This window comes from Ambystoma mexicanum, chromosome 8 (assembly GCF_040938575.1).
Source record: "Ambystoma mexicanum isolate Mex_15411 chromosome 8, UKY_AmexF1_1, whole genome shotgun sequence".
Taxonomy (NCBI): Eukaryota; Metazoa; Chordata; class Amphibia; order Caudata; family Ambystomatidae; genus Ambystoma; species Ambystoma mexicanum.
Window position 1 is genome coordinate 1194537305 of NC_090929.1, and position 14934 is coordinate 1194552238.

The following is a 14934-nucleotide window of genomic DNA, read 5'->3' on the forward strand; positions in this document are numbered from 1 at the left end:
GGAGTGAACAGGAAAATGTGTCCGTGGAGTGGACATAGATATCACTAATATTTTGAGTCCTACTTTTTGGTCGTTTTAAAAAAAACTGCTGGACGGATTTACACCAATTTTCTAAAAGCATGTTTCCGGGACCAATCCGCTGCTCCTGCCGCAAATTTGGTGCAAATCCGGCCAGCGGTTTGAGCTGTAGGCGTGAGCAAAGTTTTTTCCTCATTCACTCTATGGGAAAAAATAAATTTTGGGACACTCTTATAACTTTGCCCCCCCTGCACCAAACCTCACTGAACTTTGCAAAAAAATCCAGAGTGGGCCATATACTTTTTTGCAAAGTTTGGTGAGAATTCGTCCAAGGGGAGCAAAGTTATAAACCGCCCAAAAAGTGCTCTTCCTATGGGATTAGCAACTTAACCATAACTACAAGGCCACTACCGTGGGCCGTGTAATATATATATATATATATATACCATCCAACCACTGTTAAATTAGTCAGTTAGTATTGTACTATGATAGATTAAACGAGTGAATATTTAACCATCATTGATTGTTCTATACTGAATTGTGTGTTAGATAGAAAAAGTAGGAAGCAGTGGATCATGAAATGATGTACGCTATATACTAAAGTGTGATTTACATTATGTGATGTTATAACAAACAGGGCAGCATTCTATGTGGTGCCATTACGGAGCACCTGTCCATGTATGAATATACAATACAAGTGTGCCTCACTCTGAGCAACGTTATGTCAACTTAGCCCTGTTAAAATGGCAATTATTAATTTGGTAAAAACCTTTATTTAAGCATGAATAGGCCCTCTGCTGAAATCTCCTATATTTAAAATCAGACTCTTGAGACAGCATTTTCATTATCTTTTTATTACCTTGTATACATCCAAGGGTCTTACTTTCAAATTCTAAACTACGTGGCAATCTTGTGGTGCCCGGCTCGCAATTATTCAACTACTTCCCTAAATAATTAGCAAATATTTGTCTTCAAAGCAAGAAGGCTACTTAAGGTATGCATTGATCTCACTAGCTAAAAGCAGTTAAATAACAAAGATAAGAGCAAAATCCTATTCTAGGTATATGGACCATTCTGGTTCATTTCTAGATTCTTAATAATGAACACTTAATGATTGAATAAGATTCACTGTTAATTGGACTTGAGTCAGGAGAATCCAATGGATCGGGTGAGATATGATTACCAATATGGTGATCTGGAACAATTTGTCTAATGAATTCTATGTCTCTAAATACAATATATGTAATGTAATGACATTTGGAACATTTAATATGATACATTATTAACCACCAGCTTGATTATAAAGATACTAGCAGTTGTACCCGTGCTTTGCACAGTAATTTCTACAAAAAAAAAAGAAATTAGACAAAGGTATATTTATATTTTCTACTTTTTACATTGTCTACATAATGAAACCTACCCACATGCCAAATTTCAGGTTTGTAGCATTTTGGGAAGTATGCTGAACATTTTTAACAGGCACACACACATATCCAAATATTTCACGTGAAAAAAAATTAGACAAAGGTATGTTTATATTTTATACTGTTTACATTGCCTACACCATCGTATCTACCCACATGCCAAATATCAGGTTTGTAGCATGGTGGGAAGTATGCTGAACATTTAGAACAGACAGACACATAAATGTGTCTATCGAACAGACAGACACATCCACACAAATCCCTTTTATAGAGAGAGATTATTCTCAACTAATTTGGTCCTGAGGAAGGTGTGGCACTTTTCTTATGCCGAAATATCAATGGTATGTGGACCTGTTTTAAGCAGTCAGACAAGTGTGGGACTGTTCAGTTTTGAATCTAGTGAAGAGTTTCTATTTGTACAGGTGAAAAGACAAAGGACGGAGCTGTTTCTGTCTTGCGTGTTGTTTAAGTTTGGAATCTTTTCACGTTTTTCAACATTGATTAGCTGATAGTTGACATTAAACACATCATAAGTTTTGAAGAAATGCATTATGTAATCTTTTAATTTTAGGCTATACATGTGTCATGTATAATTAATAATGTGTACAAATGTTTTATAATTAAAATCTGCATTACTTCCTCCTTTAACCCCTTCAGTGCCAAGGACGGGATAGCTCGTCCTAGGTGCATGGGGAATACCATTAGGACCATTTTTCCTGGCAGTTTAGTTCCTGATTCAGTATTCAATGTTTACTTATTATGGTATGTGTAATTTCCATGGAGCTTAATGTGGCCAGATGACCACATATTTCATAAATTGTTATGATGTTCTTAAAATCATTAAAATGTCTGTTTCAATGTCTCTAAATTAATAAGGCAATAGGAACCAACATTTTCTTGTGTGTATTGCTTTTCCAGAGTTGCTAATCCAGGAACGGGTTGCACTCCTTTGGGTACATCTTAAAAAGGCCTAGGCTAGGTCTGGAGACTGGTGTAGTACATGCGAACAACCCCTGCAAAAAGGTCAGGAGTTGGTCAGGCCAGAAACAACCCCTTCCCCCAAAAAAAACGTTCCTGCATCATCCAGGGGGGTGGTGGTAGCAGCCCCACCTGGCAAACTCACCAGAGACCTCTACAAACAGGGGGCTTCATCTCAGAGAAAAAAACTGACATTAAGCAACAATGAAATACAGGGCAAAAAGCCAAATTTAAAAATAAAACCGTTCAGTGTCACAGCACAAAGCTTTAATTTTAACAGTGAATGCTTTACCTAATTTGAGCGAGATTTTGGATTACTGTATTCTTTTGTTTCATGGAGGCCTCATACAAATGTAGATCAATTTCAGTGGCTCAAGAGTCAAAATCATGCCTAAGGGTCTGCTAATTAGGAATTCAGAAGGACCTGGGCTGACTGATGTCAGAATGTTAGGGCAACTCATTTGTTGTTCGCTAAACCTGTCCTTTGAACATGCTTTGATCATGATCACAGTGAGTTGTCCATATTAAGCATCTCCTTTATTTTCCCCATCCCTGCCATTCCAGAACAGGTCCTTTTTGAAAATACTATTTAGCAACGTCAACATGTATATCAGCTGCAGGCAGTGGTCCTAAAGAAATGGCAGCTGGATGGATGCAAGTTCACCTCACACCCCATGCTCCATACAGGCTTTGAGAACTTCTGCAAAGGGATGTAAAGACATTTTTTAAAAGTCTGGTCCCGCCAAAAGTGGGAAGAGCCATAGGAGGAGGAGTGAGTTTCCCTACAGTAGCGGTGAACCACTGGAATTCCTTCCCCCCAGAGCTAAGAGCAGAGGAATCATATTGGGCCTTCCGGAAAGCCCTGAATACGTGGTTATTTACCTAATTGTGCAAAGGATTTTACCCACACTCCTCTGATCATGCTCATTTGTTCTCTTTGTAATATCATGCACCGCACTGTGGCTCTGTCTATATGTTTGTATTGGTGTGGATTTGAACCATTGATATAAGATGATGTTTCAAGTAACTGGCTTGCAACAGTGCCCTGATGCCTCCGGGGTTAGGTGCTTCACAAATGAAATAAATAAATACAAATCCTGCACGCATCTATGCTTGCTTCAGATACTTTAAGGTAGCATTTATCAAATTATTAGGTTGAAGGATTAGAGCAAATGCATATTAACACTATGATTTAAAGATGTAACAACCTGCTAATGTCTTCAGTGTTCTGCACTTTGTGATACGATTATCATTAAATATTTGGAAACGAGTAGCTTCTCAAACAGTTCGACATCCTTGCAAAGTAAAAACATGCCCTCAAATGATCAGAAAGCAAACAGTTCTTTCTAAATTCCTGGTCACTTTCCGCTAATACAAAAATTAGGTTCAAGTATTTCAACAACTGTTTTTCACTTTAAACCATGTGTTCCATCACATCTAAGTTCCATGTCACTTAGATTGATCAAAGTTCACAAACGTTACTAAGTAGGCTGGGCTGAAGAACATTTTGGCTACAGGCTGCACTAAATCAAAATCCCCTCACAACTGCTCTGCATAGTGTTGTTAACTCTTTGCCCTTCAGTAAGCAGCAGACATTGCTCACTAAATAGGTTTTGTCCACTCCAATGTATGATCAACTGCAGTTAGCGCCAAGAAGCCAACTTGTTCAGGTTGGAGGGCTCCACAACAACCAAAAACACAACGAAGTTAGCAAACGGCAAATGTATCCAAGGAAGACAGCGTTTGCCCTCTTTAATGGTTGGTGCTCTCATTCTCACAGCAATAGTAACAACATGCACAACTATCCAAATGGGCCATTTAAAAACTCATTATTATTCTAACTGTATTGTAGAGGACCTGTATCGTAGAGGACCTGGGCTCTTGTTATATGACTTAGTTTGCACCCATAGTTAAACACAGTAGCCCCTTTTAGTGTATAAGTGGCTTTGTGAGGAACGATTCCTTAAGGGACTAACATTTTAACTATGACATACAGAAGAATTTATACTGTTGCCATAAAATTGCTGGGTTCTATGAGTAGTATAATGGTGTGTGGTATCCTAACCGGCGGAGAGGGGAGCATATTACAGCGAAATGAAGCAAGGAATGCACCCATATCGTTAAGTGGTTGTCAAGGCAGAATATTCTTGGATGGATTAAATGCACCATACTGGATGGTGAAAATATAAGCGATAAATCGCTTTTTCTCTCTAAAATGAAAAGGCCGATATCTACCGGTGCAGATTTTCATATCCAGAGAGCCTCTCCTGAAAATAATTTGTATTAGGGACCCAGTCCTGATGAAAACATTGTCCGCATTAGGATTAAAAAAAAACTTGTTGAAACTAGAGAAGGGATGACTGGTTTGTGTCTCTGTTTGAGCACGGAAGTGCAAGACAAAAACATGAAATGTAGAAATGTGTCTCTTCTAGTAGAGAGGAAGGGAGGGAGCCTTCATCCCTGATATGAACGTTTATAAAGCACAAGGATTTAGGGGCAAGCTCTATGAAATATAGATCGGGAAGCACACAATGTTGACAGCCCAGAAAGAAAGCACAATACTTTATGGAAGAGCCTCTTGGGTACACCTAATATTCCTTTGCACCTTGAGCTAGGGAAATGAGCACCAAGGTCAGTGTGCATTACATACTAAAATGGGTTGCTTGCTTTGATCACAATCATATCAAAAGGCTATTTCTCAAATATAAAAATCTGTTTCCAATCTTATGTTCCCTAAATGTGACCTGTTCTTGGTTCTCCTCAGACCCTCTTTTCTCCTCACCTGATTCAAAGTCTTCTGATCACAGGTGGCGATGGGCCAGATAATCCTTCTCCCTTTTGTGCGAGGTGTGCCTGCCACGGCAGGAAACCACAGTGAATGCTTATAAATTAGCAATCCTGGGGCCCCTTTCCCGTGATCAGGCCGTTTAGAAGGGAAAAAGCCAATCAAGGCGGAAAAAACCCTTCTGCCGAGGTGTAAGCCAAGTAACAGTGACTGCAGTCGGTGCTGGCCAGAAAGTTTGATTATGATCAGATCCCAGAAAGTAGGCGGGTCGGAGGAAGCAGGCTGGAGCTAGCGAGCACGCATACAGAAGGCTGCGGTACACGGAGGTAAACCAGAGAGCCAATTGGAGCAGAAAGTCCAGAAAGAGACAGGGTAAGGCAGGGAAAGGCCCTCGCCGTGGCGGAGGAGCACCGAGCGAGAAAAAACAAGAGGGAGGGATGCTGGAAGCAAGAGAGGGCAGCGGCAAAGAGAGAGAGAAAAGTCGGAAAACACTGAGGCAGCGGACCGAAGAGAAAGAAGCATCTACAAAGCAAGCCGTGAGAGGGAGCACTAGCGTCTTAACCCAAAGAGAGCACTGTTACCAAGCGGGGGGTGCAACACGACGACCGCTGGGAGCGCGATAGCTAAGTACCTCTCAGCGGTCACCATATTGGGAACAACTAGACCCGTACCAGACGTTGGAGGAAAACGTGACTGAACTATCTGTTCTGTCTTCCACAATGTAGCTGCCAACGCGGAAGTAACCGCCAGGCATGTCGGCGGACGACAAAATGCTCTTTCATTTCATACAAAGCAGCCAATAATCCACATTGATGCTATTTGCCACTACCCGTCCAAAGGGGTGATTTATTTACTGATTATTTTTATATTATTGCAATTCTTGTAAAGCTGCAAGTTTACCCGGGGGTTTCTTGGTGCTAGGATGCTCGGGAATGACCACTAAAACAGTTTAGAAGGGAAGCATTTTTAGAAGCCAACGAAATTGAAGGTGGCTCTGCATGCTCCGAAGACCAGTTGTAAGGTCGTTCCAGAGAGTTCCTGCCATCACAGAGAAGGCCCAACCACCAACCCGAGTTTGCCGGAATGTGGGCAGCGACACAAAGTTGGCCAATGTAGATCGCAACAGATGGGCAGGAATGTATGGTCGAAACTCATCCTGCAGATATTCTGCCCCTTGGAGATAAAAGGCACGATGTACCAGACAGAGGGCTTTGAAATTGATCCTATTGGCAACCGGCAGCCAATGAAGGTAGATGAGAACTGGGCTGATATGAGCTCCATACACAGAACCCGTGGTTGAATTGAGTGAGAAAGTGATGTATTTATGGACCATGATTTTGGGCCTCATTACACGGAAGGAGGTAAGGGTTAACGGTCACCGGTAATGGTACTGGTGACCGTTAACTCTTACCGCCTTACTACGAGGTCCCTTTGGGGGTAGGTACTTTAACGGCTGCTGTTTAGCAGGCGTTAAAAACCAACCCGCAAAGGGACCAGGGTGCTAATTACGGTACCGCAATTTGCGGTACCGTAATTAGCGCCTTCCCCATTCCCATAGAGCCCTGTGGGGCAAAAATGGGAATGGGGAAGGCAATGGGGGAAGGGGGAATTACCGCCCGCCAACCTTGGAATAGGGCGGTAATTCCCCTTTCCACCAAGGCGGTGCCGGTATTTTACCGGCCTGGACCAAGGTGCTAATAGCACCTTGGTCCTCCGCCTACCGTGTAATGAGGCCCTTAGTTTCAAACTGACCCAGAGAGAGATTCATGAACAATATGCAGACATGAACACCCAAGGCCGTGTTGAGTGACCCAAAAATACATGTTTGCAAGGTCTTGAGGTATTGGGGCAGGTGGCTCCCCAACAGGCCATGCTGTGTGCTCCTTAAACCACACCCAGCACTTAGGACATAAACTCGTGTTAGTGCACCACCTTGACTTCATATCCCACTTAAAGCACTAATTGTACCCCAAATAGTAGCAGAAGTGCTGGCGATGCAGTTCCTGGAGCAGATATGACTTGGAGATTTTTGGCAGTCACAGTGCTGTGGAGAGGTGTTCATACTACGTACTATGCTACAAATTGTTTCATGACATGACAACACTGAATTGAGCCGCAGTGCTGGCAAGGCAGTTCCTCCAGTAAATCTGTGGTAAAGCTTTTTGGCATTCAAGGTGCTGTGGAGAGATGTTATAGGGCATGAAAATAGTGCATATAGCGGCAGTGCTAGCAAGGCGGCTCCTACAGTTCATGTGTCCTGTAGCGTGTTGGCGGCCACAGTAACGTGGAGAGGTGTTTACTCTACGCTCTCCACTACATTACTTTCCAGGCTATAAAAAATAGTATACTTCATGTCAGTATTTGGAATTCAAGTGCTCTTTTGAATGTGAAAGTTATTTCGGTCATATTGAGTTCCCAAGTCTAAACGCAGTTCTAATTACGTTCCATATCCGTACTCCCCTACTAGCCACCTTTACAACTTTGTGGAGAATAGGTCTAAGTAAGCGCTGCCCTTACTGTCCTCAGGGCGAGAGAAAGCATGATTTGCGTCTTGCTTTTCTGTCCACCATATGGGACAGCAAGGAAGAATTAGTTAGGCCCTTTGCCGAGCACTGTGGGAGTTCACAGTAAAATCTGCACTTTCAGTTTGCAAATCGACAGAGCATCCACATGTCGTCTTTTGAGTGGTGAACTACATCAAACGAGCATGGGAAACGAGGTTGAACTTCTTAGTCGATGCATCATGCAAACATAAAATACTAGCAGCCCATTCAGCACCTATTGGAAATATCCGACCTGCATGCGTGAACTTTACGGTTTTAGGGTGTGTGTCTACCATGATATGTACTCTTGCCCAATATTGTGTAATTATTGATGCTGCAGTTTTATAGATTATGCCAATTAGTTGAAATTGACATTGATTCTGATGTTATAATTATGATTTCATGTCAGTTTCAATATATGGCTGTTATTAATCGACTTTATATGGTGATGATTATTTATATTTACACTTTTTTGCATATTAGTTTCAGACTATCTATAGGTTTTTATCACAATGATTGTTTTTGTATTTTGCTTTAGGTATTCCGGCGAAGAGATCCAGAAGGTCATAGCATAGAAAGAGAAAGAACACCCATCCCCCTCACCTGTTCCCACTCCCTGACCTAGTTCTGCGAAATCAAGAGCCTGTGAAAAGAAAAAAATGGGTAGAAGGCAAGGAGGAGGTAGAACGCATCCCTGTGGGGAAAGGGGGTGTTAATGAAATCAAGCACAATGTAGAACGCATCCCTGTAGGGGGGGCCGTTAATCAAATCCTCTTCCTTGCCACAAGCCAATGGAAGACTTGCGCAATATAGTCTTGTCCATGTGCCTCTTTCAAGAATCTCCTGCAAATTCTGAATTGTAATCAGCCTATCAAAAGGGTACTCAACTAGGTTAAGATATAGTGAATTGTCTAACCATATTGAAGACAAAACATTTGCAGTTAAGGGCAATGGACTATATGGATCATCTTAAGGCTGCAGACATGAAAAAGCAGGAAATGTCCGTGCATAGATGCTCATATGAGTTGTTTATTAATTTCCGTCACAACAATCCTGACATCAGCGACAATGGGCCTCATTACGACCCTGGCGGTAAGGGGTTAACGCCAGCGTTAGCTGCGCCGACCCCTTACCGCCAATTACGAGTTCCCCTAGCGCCATGGTGCTTTTAACACCTGCTTTTAGCGGGTGTTAAAATCCATGGCGCTAAGGGACCATGGAGTTAATTACGCCACCGTAATTTACGGTGGCGTAATTAACGCCTTCCCCACTCCCATTATGCCCTATGGGGCAAAAATGGGAATGGGGAAGGGTAAATGGGGATTGGGGACTTACCGCCCCGCCAAGGTCGGAATGGGGCGGTAAGTCCGCCAACCACCATGGCGTAAACATAGTTTACGCCATGGTGGTAAAGTCACGGCCCAGGCGGTAACTTACCGCCTGGGTCGTAATGAGGCCCAATGAGTACATTTGGTGACCCTTAGCGTGTGACATAGGTCAATCCTATAATTCACCCCTTGAACAAAAGAACATTGCACAAACATTGAAGAATTTCTTCATTGACATAGAATTGAGCAAATTATGTTCAACGGGTTGACAAACAATGTAAGTACACATTCCAAAACAGGGTTGGTAAACAAAGTCAAAGATAAAATGCACAGCCCTCAATAAATACACAGTCTGTTCAAAAGAGAAAGGGTGGCGGTAAGTTTACATTTCTCCATAACTCACCACAGTATTTGTTCAACTCGATCTTGCACACTTCACGATAACAAGCAAGTACCAGCTGAGCAATGTATTGATCTTCTGATCAAATCTATGTTCATACCATTGCAATGAACATTTGACCAGGGCAACCCCTGCTTTAAAGATTTGATCAAAAGTGCTGATCCCCCATGTGTGTTGCAAATAATTATACTTATCCTTTTTTAAAGGATACACCTATCCTCCAATCTAGTGATTCTTTCGGTTGTTCATTTTTCAGGCAGGTTCTCCAATGGCACTACAATGACCGAAGATATGCTTGAATTCTAGCAGCGATTGCTGCACCAAACCTCTTTGTGACATCAGCAAGCTTGGTCTGCCAGCATAATACAATACACCCGGCTACACAGGTGTAAGAAACATTCCATGCTTTTCCAGTTTTTATTTGTGCTTGCAATATGAACTTTCAAAAAATGCAACTCTTTTCACACACTCACCTGTTTTACAGGCTCTGAAATATGACATTACTCGATTTATGCTCATGTCATGACTCTGCAAGAACGCAGGTATTATGAAGCCCCCCTCTCTTTTTTTTACCAATTGTCTCATTACTTTGTATCTATGTCCATATGGCTAATGTGATATAGCTATCCTGTTGATACATACAACTCCTTTCTAAACAATTGTTTATTTGTAATTGTTATTTTAGAACTCGCCCTGAAGAAGGACCTCGGTCCGAAATTCATCGGCGCTAGAGGCTTCTGCTTGATTCTCATGGAGAAATGAACTTTAGTTAAATAAGAGACTTTACATATTTTTAAAACTAACATAGCCTCATCATTCTTTGCTCTGTGATGAGTGGACAACTTATGATAAAGTGCATATTCACATGCAGTAGTTTTCACTACATAACCTGGCGACCTCAGGCCTGGTGAAAGTTTCACCAGACACCTTTTTTGCTATGTAAAGCAAATCTGTACATCTCTACACTAATAACCCTGAAGGCAACACTAGTAAATATTTTAAGCAGATTAACATAATATCTGATAAACCTATATCTTAAAGTCTTGAAGAGACTCGATTCAGGAAGATATTGAAATTACATTTTATTTACTGAAGTTACAACTATAATAAAGGGGATATGAACAGCATAGCCAGTGTGGCTTCTTCTTCCTCCTTCAACTACCAACGACCCTCTCTCAGTTCCATTCCCTTCTCACGTTCCTATTCCAGAACGATCAACACAGCAACACTGGCTACGCGAGATACTACACATCCTCCATCTTTCACAAGAAACTCCTCATTCAGCAAAGTCCATCAGATGTTTTGGTCTCCAATAACTCGTTCCAAACATTGATGTTGATGCCAACATCATCTTCAAAGTATCTGGTGCATCTGACAAGGAAACATCTTTTTTTTCTTTGCACACTCCTTCACCATCTCTCACACTGCCATACCAGACATGACCATGACTCTACCATTTTTCGAAACACTCCCATCCTTCGTTCTTACTGTATGTTTAAATACTTCAATCACCTCGATGGGCTTAGACCATTTACATCCATCAACCCTAAGCACCTCTGGTAACTTGATCCTCACCCAACACCCAACCTGGGGAACTTTGGTTGCTTTGAACCTCCTGTCATCTTGCAATGACTTATAGTGAAGCTGTCTCCTCCTGATCTTCTCTTCCACATTACCCAAAGTCACCTTCATACCCATCACTCTCTCATCCATCCCGGAAACAGTTTGGTGTTACCTCTCTTCCCCCTACTAAGTTCAAAAGGGGACCCCCCAGTTGTACTTTGTGGAGTAAAGCTGTGTGCCACAACGGTCATCCTCACCACTTGTTTCCAATCCTTCACATTGGACCAAGCCCACCTGATAGCTTCCTTTATCACCCTGTTGTACCTCACCACAATGCCATTGGTCTGGTTATGATATATGGCACTGGTTTTATGGATGATGGACCTCCCTTATACCCCCCCATCTCCTTGGACTTAAATTGGGACCCATCATCTGTCAGAATCTCCTCCGGATAACCCTCACGACCACACACTTCTTCCATGAAATCAACAACCCCTCTAGTAGACACACTCAACATCATCTTCACCTTCATCTTCACCCATCTTGTCAACATGTCAATAATCACCACACAATAAGTCTGATAGCCTTCACTCCATACAGGACCTAGAATGTCAATGGCTAACTTTTTCCAAGGCCTATCCGGTACATCTGTCACAACCATCGGATGGATACCTTTCACCCATGCACCCCTTATCACAATTGCTGCAAAGGATACAGTTTCTGACATTCCTCTCGATCTGCAAATCACATCCTGGCCACCAATACATATTCCTTATCCTGCTCTTCTTTCACAATGCCTTGATGGCCTTCATGTCCCAGTTGTATACACTTCTCCCTGATCCCCTCCGGGGTATCAGTTTATCACCTCTCATCAGGTAACCATCTTCAATACATAACTCATCCCTCACACTTCAAAAACCTTCGGCTCCTACTTCTCGGACAATGCCTTTATCAAGTTTTCCATCACAAACAACATTTTGGCATCCTTACTCATCTCATCTGTCCACTCCTGCTTTGATATGGCTTTACCGTAGATCTCACAAATCATCTCCTATTGCTCTTCTTCATCATCATTCTCTTCCTTGCGATTGGCCATCCTTGACAGACAGTCCGCTGCATAATTCCTCAGACCAGGAATAAATGTTATCTAATAATTAAACTCTTGCAACCTGGAAACCCATCTCTTATTCTACCTGATACCTTATCCAGGCCTTTAGTAGAAAACACTTCCACAAGTGGTTTATGATCTGTATGCAGTTCAAATTTTATTCCCCAAACAAAGCTTCTGACCTTGTTCACTGCCCATGTTGTGGCAAGTGCTTCCTTCTCAATCGTAGCATACGCTTTCTCTGCCCCCTTCACCAAATGTGATGCAAATGCTATGACCTGTTCTTTACCCTCATGCATCTGTGTTAAAACTGCTCCCAAACCAACATTACTCGCAACCGTCATTATCACTGTGCATCTTCCCTGCACATAATTCTTTAGTGCTGGTGCAGTTTTCAAAGCATTCTTGATGTATAAAAATTCTTCATCACATTCTTGACTCCAAACAAGTTTTCTGTTTGTTTTTATCATATCTCTAAGTATCAGTGTGTGATCTGAGAAAACTCGCACAAACTTCGAGTTGTATTCGGCCATGCCCAAACATTTTCTTAGCTGTTCTTTGCATGTGGGAGTGGCCATATCCTCAATTGCAGTTGTCAACTCTGCTTTTGGTGTGATACCATCCTTTGATGTAACGTGCCCTAAATACTCAATTTCTTTTCTGTTAATCTTCGACTTCTCCTGAGCATCATCCCTACATTATACAGCTTGTTAAACACTTTCTCCAATCTTCTGTTATGCTCTTCTTCAGTATCAGCATATATAAGAATATCATCTTGAAAGAAAATGACACCTTCATCATCATTGAATATCCGATACATTATCTTCTGGAACACTGAGGCCGCAGATACTAATCCAAAGGGCATCCTCCGATATTGATATAAACCCTCCGGAGTGATAAAAGCGGTCAGATGTCTTGACTCCTTATGCAGCTTTACTTGATGATATGCAGCAGTGAGATCCAATGTAGAGAACACCTTGGCAGACCCCATAGTTGAAAGTAGTTCTTGAATATTGGGTAGCGGATGTCTCTCTGGAACAATACATTTAGTAAGCTCTCTCAGATCGATGCATAGCCGTCCTTTTCCTGAGCTCTTCCTCGCGATTACGAGTGGCGACACCCACTCTGAAGCATTAATTCTTTCTATTATCACTTCGTCTTCCAGCTTGCTCAGTTCCTTTTTAACTTCTTCCCTCATAGCTATTGGCACATTTCTTAACTTCTGTGCTACGGGCCTGCACCCTTGCTTCATTTGAATACGGTGTGTGAAGCCTTTACACATCCAATTTCATCTTTAAAAATCTCCATTCTCATTTTTCCTTTGTCCATCCCAGCCGAGTCCACCACGTATACTGATTCTTCCGTGCTGGCATCCAGCCGTACCTTGAGTAAACTCTGGCTTGTCCAACTCAGTAATGGTGATGCTCCCTTCTTTGAGACATACACCCTTCCTACTGCTGATCTGTCTTTAAAAACCAACCTAGCCTTGAACCAACCTATAATATAAATGTTTGTGCCTCCATAGGCTCTGGGATTAATGTCCACTTCATGTAACCACTCTTCCACACAACTTCTGGTAAACGTGTATACTTGGCCCCTGAGTCTGCCATCATCTTGATCGGTTTTCCATTCACCATAATGATTGTCTTTGTGCTATTCAAAACTTCCTCCTCATTAACACCACCGATTGCCGACACACATACCTCCCCTTCATCACTTCCTTCATTCACAATCCAATTCATGCTATTTCCTCTGATTCTGCAGCACCTGGCCAGGTGGCCTCTCCCATTGCAATTTATACAGATTATTCATAAAGCAGGACAGTCAGGACTATTGGCAAAATGTGACGGACTATCACATCTGAAGCATGTTCTGCCGCAGCCTCTCCCTCGTTGGCTGCTTTGACCTTGGTAAAACTCTATACTATATCCTCGATTGTAACCACGCCCTCTCATGGTTTCTCTTGAATCTCGATTTTCTCCACTGTACCTTGGAAACATGGGAACTCACATCATTCTTTCTCCTTACGCTGGGATTAACATTGCTTACATTCGCTACAATATCCTCTTGTGCAGTTTGTAGCACATTGACAGATGACTCTGACTTAACTGAAACTTCCTTCACCCTGTCTTCCAGAGTCTTAACACATTTCTCTGTATGCTCTACCTCCTTGGCAATTCGTAGAACTACATCTAAGGGTGGATCATCTTCAGCCCATAACTTTTCACGAACCTTGGCACTACTACATTCTAGCATGAACTGATCCCTTATTCTCTCTTCCAGCTGCTGACCAAACTTGCACGTTCTGGCCAATTTCCTAAGCGCCGTTATATAGTCTTCAACACTCTCCCCTGCTTCTTGTGTCTTCTTTCCAAACTTATATCGCTCAAGAATAGTACTCACTTTCTTTTCACAATGTTTGTTCATTTTCACTATACACTTTTCATACCCGTTCATATCCCCACATTCTGCAGCCGCGAGATCAGGCAGATCCTCATATTTCTCTTGGCCAGCTGCACCCAGACAGTGCAACAACAACGACCTTTTCCTTTCAACACAAATTTGTGCCACGCAACACATTTGCATAATGTTCAAACATTTTCAACCACCTTTTCCATGGCAACGTGGGCTCCCCTACTTCAGGTAAAAACATGGCTGGTGGTGGTACACTGTGTATAGACATGTCTCTGTGTCTGTCTCCAGCCCCACTAAAATTGACCGTTTTGATAAATCATCACTTTAGTTACTATAATGTCACTGCTTGACTTTCCTTACTTTTACACTGTA